The sequence below is a fragment of the Diorhabda sublineata genome, chromosome Y, assembly GCF_026230105.1.
Source record: "Diorhabda sublineata isolate icDioSubl1.1 chromosome Y, icDioSubl1.1, whole genome shotgun sequence".
Lineage (NCBI taxonomy): Eukaryota > Metazoa > Arthropoda > Insecta > Coleoptera > Chrysomelidae > Diorhabda > Diorhabda sublineata.
Genome location: NC_079486.1, coordinates 2972146 through 2987201, shown reverse-complemented (window position 1 = coordinate 2987201; position 15056 = coordinate 2972146).

Here is a 15056-nt window from a genome sequence, read left to right as displayed (position 1 = left end):
TCATGCGTTTAAAAAAAAGTAAAGGTGGTATGCAGCTTTTGTTTTTTTATAAACATCGCTAGAGTGTAGATTTTCTAATGATATATAATTTTTTTCGATATCTTTTTGCTAACCAGAGTTGTAATTGGACCATTTCGACGAAATTCCAAGTTGCATGATTTGCGAAATTTATCAGTGTAAAGGTGGAAACAATGTAACGGCTTTTTGTGATGGTTATTGAGCAGCTGTTCCTCTTTATTTATCGAGAACAGATATTAATACATATTTCCATAATGCAGGTACTACAGATGAATTTCTTCTAAATTTTAATGATTTATTTAATATACTTAAATCTCGTAATAGATTGGCAAAATAAATATTTTAAAAATCACTTAGCTCACGAACAAATTATTATTATTATATATTTGTAGTAATGTGAAGAGCCATGATGAGGAAAATGATGCTGAAAAGAAGTAAGAATGCTTATCGTTTGAAACGTATATGAGCATGATTTCTTTCTGGACTTGAATGGTACAATCATACATAATTTCGAATTGTATAAGTATGAAGAAGAATTGGAAAATGGAGTCGTAGATACCTTCAATAATGATCTCAAATCTGAATGGATATAATTATAGAATAAACGGTTGATTGGATTGCATAGTGACAAATTGTGAAGTGTCAAATAAGCATTAAGAAAACGAATGACAATATCTGGCTGGCGGGAGGCGCTAGTGTCTATAGAATTGAATTTAATTAGGCATCTGGCCAGCAGGGTGCGCTAGTGTCTATGGAACCGTGTTTAGTTTGGCGTCTGGCCGGCAGGGGCTCTACTGTCTATGGAATCGTATTTAATTTGGCGTTTGACCGGCAGGAGGCGCTTGTGTCTATGGAACCTTGTTTAGTTTGGCGTCTATGGAACCGTATTTAGTTTGGTGTCTAATTGGCGGGGGCGCTAGTGTGTATAGAAATTGAACACAAAGAGAATTTTTATTTAGTTTAACTTGCGGCCGCTAAGTACTTTCAGTTCGACTATTCCTCGTTAGATGGCGCTAGTTCGTGTTTTAGTTTATCGTTTGGACGGCAGAGGGCGGTAGTGTGTATAGAATCGTGTTTAGTTTGACGTCCGGCCGACAGAGGGCGCTAGTGTCTATAGAATCGGGTCTAGTTTGGCGTCTGACCGACAGGAGGAGCTGGTGTGTATAGAAATCGAACACAAATAGTATTTTTATCAAGATCAACTTGCAGCCGCTAGGTACTTCCAGTTTGACTATTCCTCGCCAGATGGCGTAAGTTCGTGTTTGGTTAGTTTGGCGATCGGTCAATAAAAACGTGTTTAATTTGACGTTTGGCTAGCGGGAGGCGCTAGTGTCTATGGAATCTTGTTTAGTTTGGCGTTTAGCCGGCACAGGTCGCTGGTGTCTACAGAATCGTATTTAATTTGGCGTTTTGCTAGCGAGAGGCGCTTTTGTTTATGGAACCGTGCTTAATTTGGCGTCTGGCCGGTAGGGGGCGCTAGTAACTATAGAATCGTATTTTAGTTTGGCGATTTGTTGAAATAGATTTATATGTCTATAGAATCGTGTTTAATTTGACTTTTGACTAGTGGGAGGCACTAGTGTCTATGGAATCTTGTTTAGTTTGGCGTCTGGCCGGCAGAGGTCACTGATGTCTACAGAATCGTATTTAATTTTGCGTTTTGCTAGCGAGAGGCGCTTTTGTTTATGGAACTGTGCTTAATTTGGCGTCTGGCCGGTAGGGGGCGCTAGTAACTAAAGAATCGTATTTTAGTTTGGCGATTTGTTGAAATAGATTTATATGTCTATAGAATCGTGTTTAATTTGACTTTTGGACTTTGCGGATGGTAATATTTTTTTGTTTTGTACAAAACACATAGAGACTAATGGAGAACATTGAAACAGGTGTCAGACAGTGTAAAAGTGAGTGTGGTAATAGTAGTACATGTCTTGGATTTCTCAATGTGAATATTCTTCTAGTATCTTTTAAGGACTTTTACTTTTGTGAATTGTTCATTTAACAAATTTTGGGCAGCTGTGTGTATGTCCTCAGTGTCGATTCATTGTACAATCAACCAATCAATATGTATATCATAAGTTTTTACATATATTTATTGTAATTAAATAATTACCTCTATTATTCAATTCACTTTCTCCATTTTGTATTCTATAAGCATCTTCATTAGCCATTCGAAAGTATTATCTGATGTGGAATTTTCAATATTGCCAATCATTTCCTTAATGCTTCTTTGAAACTTCTCAATTTGTTACTGTGCAATCCAATCAAACGTTCTTTCCATAATTGCATCCATTCAGGTTTGAGTTCAATATTGTAGGTATCTTCGGTTCCATTTTCCATTTCTTCACACCTATACAATTCGAAATTATGTATGATTGTAACATTCAAGTTCAGTTCAAATGATAAGCATTCTCACCTCTTATTCGAACTTATTCTTAAAGTCACACTCACTAATGAAAACATCAATTTGTGGTGAGCAAAATAGACAAGCTACAATTGCATCATATCGCCTATTCATATTGACAGCTAGCTAAAAAAAGGATCAGAACACTCTCTAGGGTAGAATCTGAAGTTTCATTCACTGAAAAGAAAATAAAAAAATCGCTCAATTTCACAGTTACAGTTTTGAAAAAAAAACTTTTCACATCAACTTAATGAAAGTACTGAAGTTGCTTGCTAACTTGCTGACTTTTCGCTATTCTGTGTGATCAAATGGGAAATGAGCAAAAAGCATTCCTGCTTCATTGTGAAGTACGGTGGGTCTCAAGAGGGGGCGCTACTGTCTATGGAATCGTGTCTAATTTGGCGTTTGACCGGCAGGAGGCGCTAGTGTCCATAGAATAGTGTTTTAGCTTGGCGATTGGTCGACAGAGATAGATAGTGTCTATAAAATCGTGTTTAATTTGGCGTTTGGATAGCGGGAGGCGCTAGTGTGTATAGAAATTAAACACAAATAGAATTTTTATTTAGTTCAACTTGCGGCCGCTAAGTTTTGTTAAGACTCGTATAAGGGTCCTATTTGCCTTTTCCACTTCTCCATTACCTCGTGGGACTTCACAAATTGTTAACACATGTTTAATATTTTCTTCTCGACAATATGATTCGAATTTTTCAGAACGGAACGCGGATCCTCTGTCCGATATTATCCTTGACGGGCTTCCAAATATTTTATGCTAAGACAACATATCACTTCTTTCGTCGTGGTTGATTTTAGGATGAAACATCCCTTCTTTCTTTCCTACAGGACGAGGTGATATATTTTACGCTATTTTTCAAGACAACATGTCACTTCTTTCGTCGTGGTTTATTTTGTTGGGTAAAGCCACACAAATTTGGAAAAGTCATCAACTACCACAAAAATGTACATTTTTTTTGTTGATTTCATTGGTCCTAATTGGTCGACGTGATACCTCTCTAGCGGATCTTTTTTATTCTATAATTTACAAGGTATACAGTTATTTTTAATCGTTTCTATTTTGTATTTTAGTCTTGGTATGTAAAATTCCTTGTTTACTAATTCTTCTGTTTGTTTCTTTCAAAAATTTCCTGTCTCGTGGACTTTTATTATTATTTTTTGTTCTTTGTTGTTCATGTTGTTTGGAATGACAAGTAATTTTAATCCATTATCGTATTTATACAATATATCATGCTCTAAATAAAAATCTTCATAGTCTTCTGTAGTCAATATCCTTTTTATTACCATTTGTGTACCTCGGTTCGGCCATCCTTTTTTCTCACTAGTCCAATAGGACTAGCGAAATCCGAAAAACTCGGTTTGATTATTACATCTTTTAACCATTCCTCTATCTGTCTATCTACTTCTTCTTTTTCGAATGCCGATAGTCTTCTTGGTCGCTAATAAATCGGTTCTTCGCTTTTCAGTACAATTTTCACCTCAATATTCGTTGTCTTCGCTTTGAGTGGTTTGTAGTTTTCTATTAATTTCTTCACTTCCTGCCTATTGAACCACGGAAAAGCATGTAGCGCCTAACGAGTTCTCCACGGTTCGCATTCTTTAGAAAAACAAATGTAAAACTTTTATAACTTTGAGTTTTGCATACTTAATGTTGTGACCAATTCTACCTACATAACTTAACGTTGTCATGATTGATTCTACGCAAAATATATAAAATTTGAAAAAAAATAGAAGAAAATAACTCTTTGTCTTTCGTTTATTAAAACTTAATCCTGTACTTTTCTACTCAGAAAACAAATATGCTATATAAAAAAATATCTCGTTTTTACAGCAAAGGAAAAACCAAATTATCCTCAAAAATGTCCGTTACAATCAATACAATATAAACTTATTATTCACCTTAGCTACAGAAAATATTTTGTAATTCAGATAAACTAATTGAATTTCGATAATTCTAGTTTGTACAAATGTATTCTGCCCTTTTTTTATACAAGTATTGTTAGAATGTATCTAAAAAAAATTTGCAGCCTTCCGCCACTGATCACTAGTTCGTGGACTTCGAAAAATACTTCTCACATCAGGCTTCCTCCAGATTTAAACTGGCAATTTCACTTATTTCCGATTCCAGTAACCTCGAGTAGATCAGCTCGGAATATGAACAGTGTAGTCTTCTTCAAATTAGCAGATTTCTCGTAACACTTTATTTTACAATGTTCTGCTGTAGCGTACAGCTCCAAAGACCATTTTAACCACGGAAAGTCTATTAGAAGAGCAATCACAAAGTGAATGTAGTGGAAAAGCCAGTCCTTCATCAAGTGGATTTGAGGATAACTTTGTGAATGAAGAGGTAAGATGAAAATACCAATTTTTAATATAATAATTTCTAAATTTGTCTGTAGGAAAATGTTGCATCTGGTGATCTGATAGAAAAAACCAATCGCGATCAAGTAGAATATACGGATACAGAAAAAAAATAGCAGAATAAATAATAAATGAAATTAGTGATTCTAGAACTACTGAGAATATTTACAATACTCCATCTATTAGTATAACAACCAATAATATGAGTAGTTCAATTGAATCTTCGCCAAATTGGACATTGATCTCTGATTCTTCACATTCGCAACCAGATTTTGAGAAATTAGGATAATACAATTGGATTATCTATGGAAACTCTAGTTCGAAATACACTTTGATTAGATAATGTTCGCCAAAAGCTCCAGGATTAGAATGTTCTATGACTTTGTTCAATAACCGTCGATGAGATCCGGGTATTTAAATTTCCATAGATAGTGAATATTCATATCATTAAATTTGTAATTTGGATTGTAAATAAAGTGAATTTGACTTATATTTTGGATTGATTGATGTCTTATACCTTTTTATTTTCAAACTAAAACTATTTAGATGATGTTTCTATTTGCCATTGAATAGTAGAATTTTTCAGAAAATGGGAAAGTTTTGAAATTAAGAAAAGTTACTTCACACACTGACGCTAAATATTCATAGGTTTCTTCAAGATTTTTGCCAACAAAAACCGTTTCGCAGATTGCACCTCAATTAAGCTTATTCCAATTATTAATTGGTGGTTTCATGTTGTGTCCAAAACGTATTATATAGAAGATGAAATTATAGATGCAACTGGGAGTTGTTTCGGCCAAGGGAATTTCACAGTATATCTAGCTTCAGAATTTGCGCCGAAGTAAATCGAATCGAAAAGTGGAATAGTTAAGAAAGTCCATACCAGAATTTCCAAGATTTAACTTCTTGTAGTATACAGCAACTGTCTATATCTCCGATTGAATTGAACCAGGTAAATATAGTTCAAAGTCACTGTGTAAAACAAGGTGTATAGAAATGCTCCAAGCTGTGTTGACCTTAATGAAACAACTTCCTGCACTCCCCGCTCTTCTAGAAGCTCTTGATAGTTCAACTGAAGGTAGAGGAAGTAATGAATGTGCTTTCCTGCTCTCTAGTCTCTCGTAAAAGTTTTCATTCAGTGTCTTAGTTCTGTCTGAGACACTTGGAATAACTTTACCTTCAACTCCAAGCGGAGTACATGGATGTGCACATAGCTTCTCAACTCAGATACAGAAAATTCTTTTATACGTTACATCTACAACTTTTCTTGAAATAGGGTGTCCAGTAAAAATTAAAAATCAAGTACTAGTCTCCTCTCGATTTTTCCAGGTTGGTTTTTACATTTTCCCAGTCGAAATTTCGTTAATTTACTATCACCCTTCTATTATGATGAATATTAATTTTAGAAAATACAAGTATAATACAACAACCAAATTTTTTTAGTTTAAATAATTCTTCGCTCACTGCTGTTTTTGAGAGTCTCCAAAAATTTTCTATCTATTCTTTTTATGATACGCAACAATATTCTACCCTAAATGTTGAAATTCTTTGATTTGTGCATCGAAATTACGCGAAAAAAATTGCTATTTTCAAGTTGTTTTATTGGAATTTATTGAAAAATAAATAAAATTGATTGACTTGGACATAAGAAACATTCTCGGCTTGACAGTTGAACAATGAGTTTAGTCATATTTATGAAATTTTTGTGCCAAATGGAATTGGGCATCAAATTGACGGAAAGGGGCATAAACATGTTTGGCTCTGCGGTCAACGCTTTAAGACAATATAATTGAATTTTTCTTTGAAATTTAAGGAAAAGGCATGAAAATGAAAAAATTTGGCATAATGATTTGCATAAAACTAATGGGAAAATAGGATTTTTTAACAAACTTTATTGAAAAAATTACAAATTTTTATCAAAAATTAGAACGGAAATTTGAATTCCAATAGAAAATTTTTTAAAAATCACGACACCGCCATTCAAAAGTATCTTTCTGCTATTCTCCATATACTTCGACCTCCTTCTCTTCTTCATACTCCTCTACTTCTTATTCGTAGTCTTCGTTTGATTGGATTGCACTGTGACAAATTGACAAGTGTAAAAGGAGCATTAAGAAAACAAATGGCAATACCAATACTGACAACTCCACATCAGATAATACTTCGAATGGCTAATGAAGATGCTAATAGAAAACAAAATGGGGAAAGTGAATCGAATAATAGAGGTAAATATATAAATACAATAAATATATGTAAAAACTTGATTGGTTGATTGTACAATGAATCGAAACTGAGGTCATTCAGACAGCTGACGAAAATTTGTTGATTGAACATATTACAAAAGTAAAAGTCCTTAAAAGATACTATGAAGATAAGAAGAATATTCACATTGAGAAATCCAAGACATGTACTACTATTACCACACTTACTATTACACTGTCTGACGCCTGTTTGGATGTTCTCCGTTAGTCTCTATTGTTTTGTACAAAACAAAAAAATATTACCGAGTATAATTTCATTTAAGATAGTCAGTTGATTGAATTAGTAAACTCATTCTGGCATTGAACAAAATATGTACTTTAATCCATTTGCACTATTTCTTGAAAGAAAGACTACTATTACTCAGATTGAATTAGAACAACTTCCAAATTCAGTGGTAAGTTCAATAATTACTCATCTTTTACTGGATACTGTGGACAATTTGAATCTTGGTATCTCTTAAATAAATCCCAACAAATCATATGATTTTATATAAAACCCCGTAGTTATGAAAAAACTACTTTCGAGTAGATAAACTCAAATATTTGAGATCACTAAAATCCTTTTCGTAGAAAATATGTATTGTTTTAATTTTTGTTTCCGCTCTAACTCCTTCATCATTTCCAAGTCGAACAACATTACTAACTAATTAAACAATACGATAGGATCGGGAAATATAAAAAGCTTTTCTTAGATGATGAGATGTTTAAAAAATGTTTTTAAAGAATTTGAATTTTATCTGTCCCCACTTTCATGAATAAATTCAAGGCATTTTTTTTGTAAATTAGTTTTTCCTTGTCTTTGCAAATTGAAGTACCCAATAGGTCCATGTATTCATGTTTGTTTCCTGTTTGTATTTTTTATTGGAACCTCAATATCAGTGACATTATTAGAACATTTTTCTTATTGGTTATAAGAGAGTCTCACTCTTGGAAGCACTTACAGTTTCGGATGATTGTAATAATTCAATTTAGGAAAATTTAGATGAAGCGTCTCTTTCATGCATTGTTGTAAAATACAGAATATTCAATAAATATGCACGAATATGATTTACACAAGCTAAATGCTTTTAAGACGTTGGCAATATCTAATACTAATGAATGAATCACCTCTTCCCAAATAGTAATTAAAAAGCCAGATCGATGACTCCATCACTTTTTGATTTTCCCACCTGCCAACTGAAACGGCAACACTGTACATGTCAAAATACAGTGTTGCTTTATTACTATATCTATACACCAAAAAATTGCTAACAATAATTTATTCAAACTGCTTAAGTTATTTAAACAACTTTTTTTATAAACATTAAATATATTGATTAAATCTGAATTAACTAACTGTCAAAAAAGACCTCTCGCGTGAAGAACAGCAATGCCACGGAGGTAAACGTATCAATAGTTTTGGAGCTCAACAAGATTTGAAATTTTTATAAAAAAATTCATGTATATCTTATATGAATGAATAATCTACATACCTTCAATTTCAAACACATATATAAACATTTTTCTTCAAAACAATTAGAAAACACAATTAAGATTTTTATTTCAACAAAGGGTTTGTGATAACCTTTTCAGAATGTAAATAAATGATTCTGTTAATGTAAAACGGTCGGTTAAACTTACATTCTGGTCCACATTTCTTAGAAGCACATTTTAAGCATTCTCCAAAGCAACCATGGCATCTTAAATTCAAGCAGTTACAAAGATCCATTTCTGATTTATTTTCATAAGATGTTGACGGCATTGCTGCATCAAACGGGATTGATGTTCTTCGTGGAAGAATATCGTTATTTTTCTTCAATTTGTACACTACTTGCGGAACCACATCGAAATGGTTTTTTTCATTTACTTCAATCTGTGACTTATACTGATTCATCATTCATTTATATCAGTTTGTGGATAATTTTGACTGGATGCTGTAGGTCTGACGGATTTAAATCGGATTAATCTTTTTCTTGAAAGCATCTTGTAAGATTTTCAGTTTGTGGTTTTGTTGTAAGTGGGTGTAGATATGGAGGGCTAACGTTTTAATGCAGTTCTCTGACTCCTCTGGATAATAGCGGGATTGCGGAATTATACCGAGGAATCTTAACTAGACATAATACGGTATTAAATTGGATTTATGTTCCTAGTTGAAGGTTATCGTTGTATTTCCCAATCTGCACAATAGTCTTTTCTCTATGAATGTTGTTAGACTGGTAGCTTCGAATCGAAATGGTTTTTCTTCATTTATTTCAGTTGCTGTCTCATTTTTACACGATTTTTGTAAACTTGTGGTTTAACAGTAAACCTCAATGTTGTCAAATATTTATTTATAAATCGTAATATAATTAAAATCATTATGATCTGGCTTCAGTTCTCACTAAATTTGGTTAATGGGCAATATTTTCCACAATTAATCTAAACAAAAATAATTTCAAGACCAAGAAAGTAATTTTGTTTTCGGGCAAAAAGTTATGTTAAATTTGGGGTTAATAAGCCGGGTACTTCTTGGCAGTGTTTAGGTTCAACATCTGAAAGGTATTTATTGTCTGTTGGAAAAATGTTGTTAATGCATACTTATTGCAGATTTTGTAGTTTACATCAGTCTGAAAGATTCGATTCATCCAAATTTTTAGAAATTTAATTATTTCACTCACCTGAAACTTCTTCTTCTGCTTCTGAAAGTATGAATAACTCTTGTAACCAACAAGAAAAATGTTCTTATAATGTTATTGGTATCAAGGTTCCAACAAAATTAGAAACTTTGCAGGAAATCTCAGAAGTTCTGATTTTGATACACTGATGAAGGCCAAGAGAAAATATGAGTATTCTGAAAAATAGAGTGGTTCTTCAAAGAAAATCTCTCTTCAAATTAAATTCGAAATCTGTGAAAAAATAGGTTTTAAGGAAATTATTGATAAATTTGCCACTCAGAAAGCAAGAAAGATTATTTTATAATTAGGTGATTATAATGATTAGGTACCTAGTCTGTAAACTGTAGAACAACTGATTGATATACATACTTTTCGTTGAGTATTGAGTTGGTACTTTTTTATGCAAAGGTGATAATATTGTATGTTTTTTATTTTGATAAAGTATTTTGTTGATATTATATAAGCTGGCCAAAAAAATAATGTTTTCAAATTTTATTTGCATTTTTACTCATGAATCACTTCTTCACAACGATTGTGATGTAGTAATATGATAAAAATACGTGACTATCTGATGTATTTTTCCCTAAAAACTCAAAAATAATAAAAACTGCAGCATAACAATAAATTTAAAGGCATTTGACCTTGAACAGAAAAAGAATTTAGCCAGCGGCGGTTGATAATACAGTGAAGATTGTAAATTTCATTAAGTCACAGCCTAAGCAATACCGACTTTTTGCCATTCTGTGCGATGAAATGAGTGAAAGTGCTGTCAAGATTGTTTGGGCTTGTTCATGAAATATGATTGTTTTTGTTGTAAAATTACGCGATGGGGCATAATTTTATCTTCTTTATTTCCTTATTTCTTGTTCTTTCTTTCTTCATTTTACACTTTTGACTTTTCTGTTTCTTGTTTTTTGTTTTCAGCATCATTTTCCTAATCATGGCTCTTCTTCACATTACTTTCAAATTGTTTTTGACTACTGCTTTCCTCATAATAATATTATAAGTCAAAATATATATTATTCTAGTATCCTATTCTGTAGAGTTTTGTAAGTAACTAATTTAACCATATGACTGGAATGGGGAAATATAAAAAGCTTTACTAAAAATTGAAACTAAGACTAATATATCACTTGAACAATATCTAAACACTCAAAAATATTTCACTCCAACAAATCTATTCAAAATGCTTTTTTAGTATTTAGTAAACAAAGGCAGCCATTTTGCTTAGCTTATATATTTTCATAAACTTTTTCATCAAAATTAGTTTCTTGTTCTTGAAAATATTTTTATTTAGGAAAATAACGATAAACCTCCAAGGAAAAAATCATGTCTAGTTAAGACGTATCAGTATAATTCCGCAATACCGTCAATATCCAGTGGAGTCAGAGCACTGAATGAAAACGTTAGCCCTCCAAAAAAGAAGTAAGATTTGATCTCGAAAATATATGTATATTCACTTACAACAAAACCACAAACTGAAAAATCTTACAAGATGCTTTCAAGAAAAACATTAATCCGATTTAAATCCTTCAGACCTACAGCATCCAGTCAAAATTCTCCACAAACTGATATAAATAGAGAAAGATCATGGCGACTTGATTCCGCAAGTCTACCGACATCGAATCTGTATAAGATACCGATTGAAATAAATGAAGAAAACCATTTCGATATGGTTCCGCAAGCCTATTACCATTCAGAGACAGTAGTGTACAAATTGAAGAAAAATAACGATATTGCCGTCAACATCTTATGAAAATAAATCAAAAATGGGTCTTTGTAACTGCTTGAATTTAAGATGCCATGGTTGCTTTGGAGAATGCTTAAAATGTGCTTCTAAGAAATGTGGACCAGAATGTAAGTTTAACCGACCGTTTTACATTAACAGAATCATTTATTTACATTCTGAAAAGGTTATCACAAACCCTTTGGTGAAATAAAAATCTTAATTGTGTTTTTTAATTGTTTTGAAGAAAAATGTTTATATATGTGTTTGAAATTGAAGGTATGTAGATTATTCATTCATATAAGATATACATGAATTTTTTTATAAAAATTTCAAACCTCGTTGAGCTCCAAAACTATTGATACGTTTACCTCCGTGTCCTTGCTGTTAATAAAAAAAGTTGTTTAAATAACTTAAGCAGATTGAATAAATTATTGTTAGTAATTTTTTCTTGTATAGATATAGTAATAATAGTAATAAAACAACACTGCCTATTGACATTTGCAGTGTTGCCGTTTCAGTTGGGAGGCGGGAAATTCAAACAAGAAAAGCCTTTTACATTAGCCTACAGAATGTTGTTATTGAGTAGAGAGTGAGTTTACTAATTCAATCAACTGATGATCTTGAATCAAATTATACCCGGTAATATTTTTTTGTTATGTACAAAACACATAGAGACTAATGGAGAACATTGAAACAGGTGTCAGACAGTGTAAAAGTGAGTGTGGTAATAGTAGTACATGTCTTGGATTTCTCAATGTGAATATTCTTCTAGTATCTTTAAAGGACTTTTACTTTTGTCAATTGTCCATTTAACAAATTTTGGGCAGCTGTGTGTATGTCCTCAGTGACGATTCATTGTACAATCAACCAATCAATATGTACATCATAAGTTTTTACATATATTTATTGTAATTAAATAATTACCTCTATTATTCAATTCACTTTCCCCATTTTGTATTCTATAAGCATCTTCATTAGCCATTCGAAAGTATTATCTGATGTGGAATTTTCAATATTGCCAATCATTTCCTTAATGCTTCTTTGAAACTTCTCAATTTGTTACTGTGCAATCCAATCAAACGTTCTTTCCATAATTGCATCCATTCAGGTTTGAGTTTAATATTGTAGGTATCTTCGGTTCCATTTTCCATTTCTTCACACCTATACAATTCGAAATTATGTATGATTGTAACATTCAAGTTCAGTTCAAATGATAAGCATTCTCACCTCTTATTCGAACTTATTCTTAAAGTCACACTCACTAATGAAAACATCAATTTGTGGTGAGCAAAATAGACAAGCTACAATTGCATCATATCGCCTATTCATATTGACAGCTAGCTAAAAAAGGATCAGAACACTCTTTAGGATAGAATCTGAAGATTCATTCACTGAAAAGAAAATAAAAAAATCGCTCAATTTCACAGTTACAGTTTTGAAAAAAAACTTTTCACATCAACTTAATGAAAGTACTGAAGTTGCTTGCTAACTTGCTGACTTTTTGCTATTCTGTGTGATCAAATGGGAAGTGAGCAAAAAGCATTCCTGCTTCATTGTGAAGTACGGTGGGTCTCAAGAGGTAAAGTGCTGTCAAGATTGTTCAAGCTTCTTAAGGAAATAATATTGTTTTTGTTGGAAAATCACAATAGGTCAGAAATTTTTCTTTTTGATTTCCTTATTTCCTGTTCCTTGTTCTCCTCAATATTATTTTACACTTCTCACTTTACTGTTATTTGTTCTTTGTTTTCAACATCATTTTCCTCATCGTGGCTCTTCTTCACATTACTTTCATCTTGTTTTTGACTTCTGGTTTCTTCATTATCTTTTAATATACTAGTTATTATTTTTATATCATGTATTTCAATTTTATTCCAGAGCCGATATCTTTTCGAGTATCTTCGCCAAATCCTCGCATCTGAGCCAAATACACTTAGATTTCTTAGTGTCCAAGGTTTACCCTCAATCCAATTTTCCATTAAGTTATGGGAAGTTTGCTGGAGTATAATCAAGAATAGTACCTCATTTTTTGTATATTCTTTCATTCGTTTACTCGTATATTCTCCATTATTTCCTATCTTACTTAATGAACTTTTGTATCAAATTTAGTTTCAACCATTTTTATGTATTCTATTATCCAGTCTGACACTTAACTTTTGTGTTCCAGTGAAAATATTATAACATTCTGAAGAAAGCATTCATCAAAATGTTTGTTTCCAATACCTTTTACACTTATGTCACGTTTTGTAGATTTCATCATGCTTTGATCTTCTAGTTTTTTAAATGTGTACTCATCGCCTCTCATTGTGGTTATTATTATCACTTATGAATACAGATATATTGAATGTCATTTCTCTTATAGATATAGCTGAAAAATTTTTGAGTGACCTTACCTTTTAATTGTTTTGTATCTCCTTCATACAGCTTAGACAATTTTTCAAATATTTCATCATTTACCAGTACAGCTCATAATATGTGTTATGTATGTATGTACAAATGTATGTTTTTATATATTCATAATCATGAATACTACTCGGTACCTATGCGGTTTATAACCAAGTCCATAATTCTATATGCTTTTAAAGTTATTCCATTTATGTTACAGTTTCCAGAAAAGTTTTTTGTTCTAATGAATTTTCGTTTTTAGTTTCGTAATCCGAATTATTTATTTATACAGTGAAAAGTCTCGGACCTATAACTTGTTGTTTTTAGTATTATTAGAATAAAAATATCCTTTTTATTGTTATAACTTAATATATAGACAGATATGCAATAACCTAAACTGTCTAATATCACTAGGAGCCAACTTCACAGCGTACTAGCATGTTGCCATTTTAACTTTCAACACAAAAAATATTCTATGCAACGTTGTAAAATATTATTTTTGTGATAATACGTTGTCTAACTCTAAAGAATATTCTTTATACAATGGTTATACTATTATTACTCATATAGGTAAGACTCCTATATGGACAGTTGGTATTACATATATGTCTACATATTTTCATTTTATTTGTTTCAGATAGTTAAATCATCGTAATTATAGCGGTTTTATTTCGTGATGTACAACGCGAAAAATCGTTTTTTTCTTAAATATACGTAAAGATATCATCAATTGATGATTTCGATTGGTTAACGAGATAAACATTTCAAAGTGCTTAAATTTCAAAAGTCAACAATTGTCAAAAATATTTTTTTAAGTGAATGAAAGTAAGACGGTTAATAAGTGTTATTTGTATATTAAAATTGTAGAAGTTTTAAAATGCCGTCGACTTTGAGTAAAGAAACCAATTTGTATTACAAAAATTTGGTAGTGACAAAATTCAATAACTGGTTGAAAATGGTTAAGGAGAAGAAAAAACAAACTTATCAAAACCAAAACTCAACGGTATCGCTCCAAGCTCCAAAGGAGGAAAAAGATGCTAACGATACGAAGATTATCGTGACTCCTGCAGATAAGTTCGATGCATCACCACCAATGAACTGTAGCGACGCCAATTCCAAGGAAGTTCTAAACAGAAAAGATGCGAAAGAGGAGGAACATATGGATTTTTTGAACGAGAGCTTCTACGAGAAAATGAGATTACTTCAAGAATTCAGAAACGTCGGTCTCTACGTGTATTGCGACTCTTGCGATAAGTATA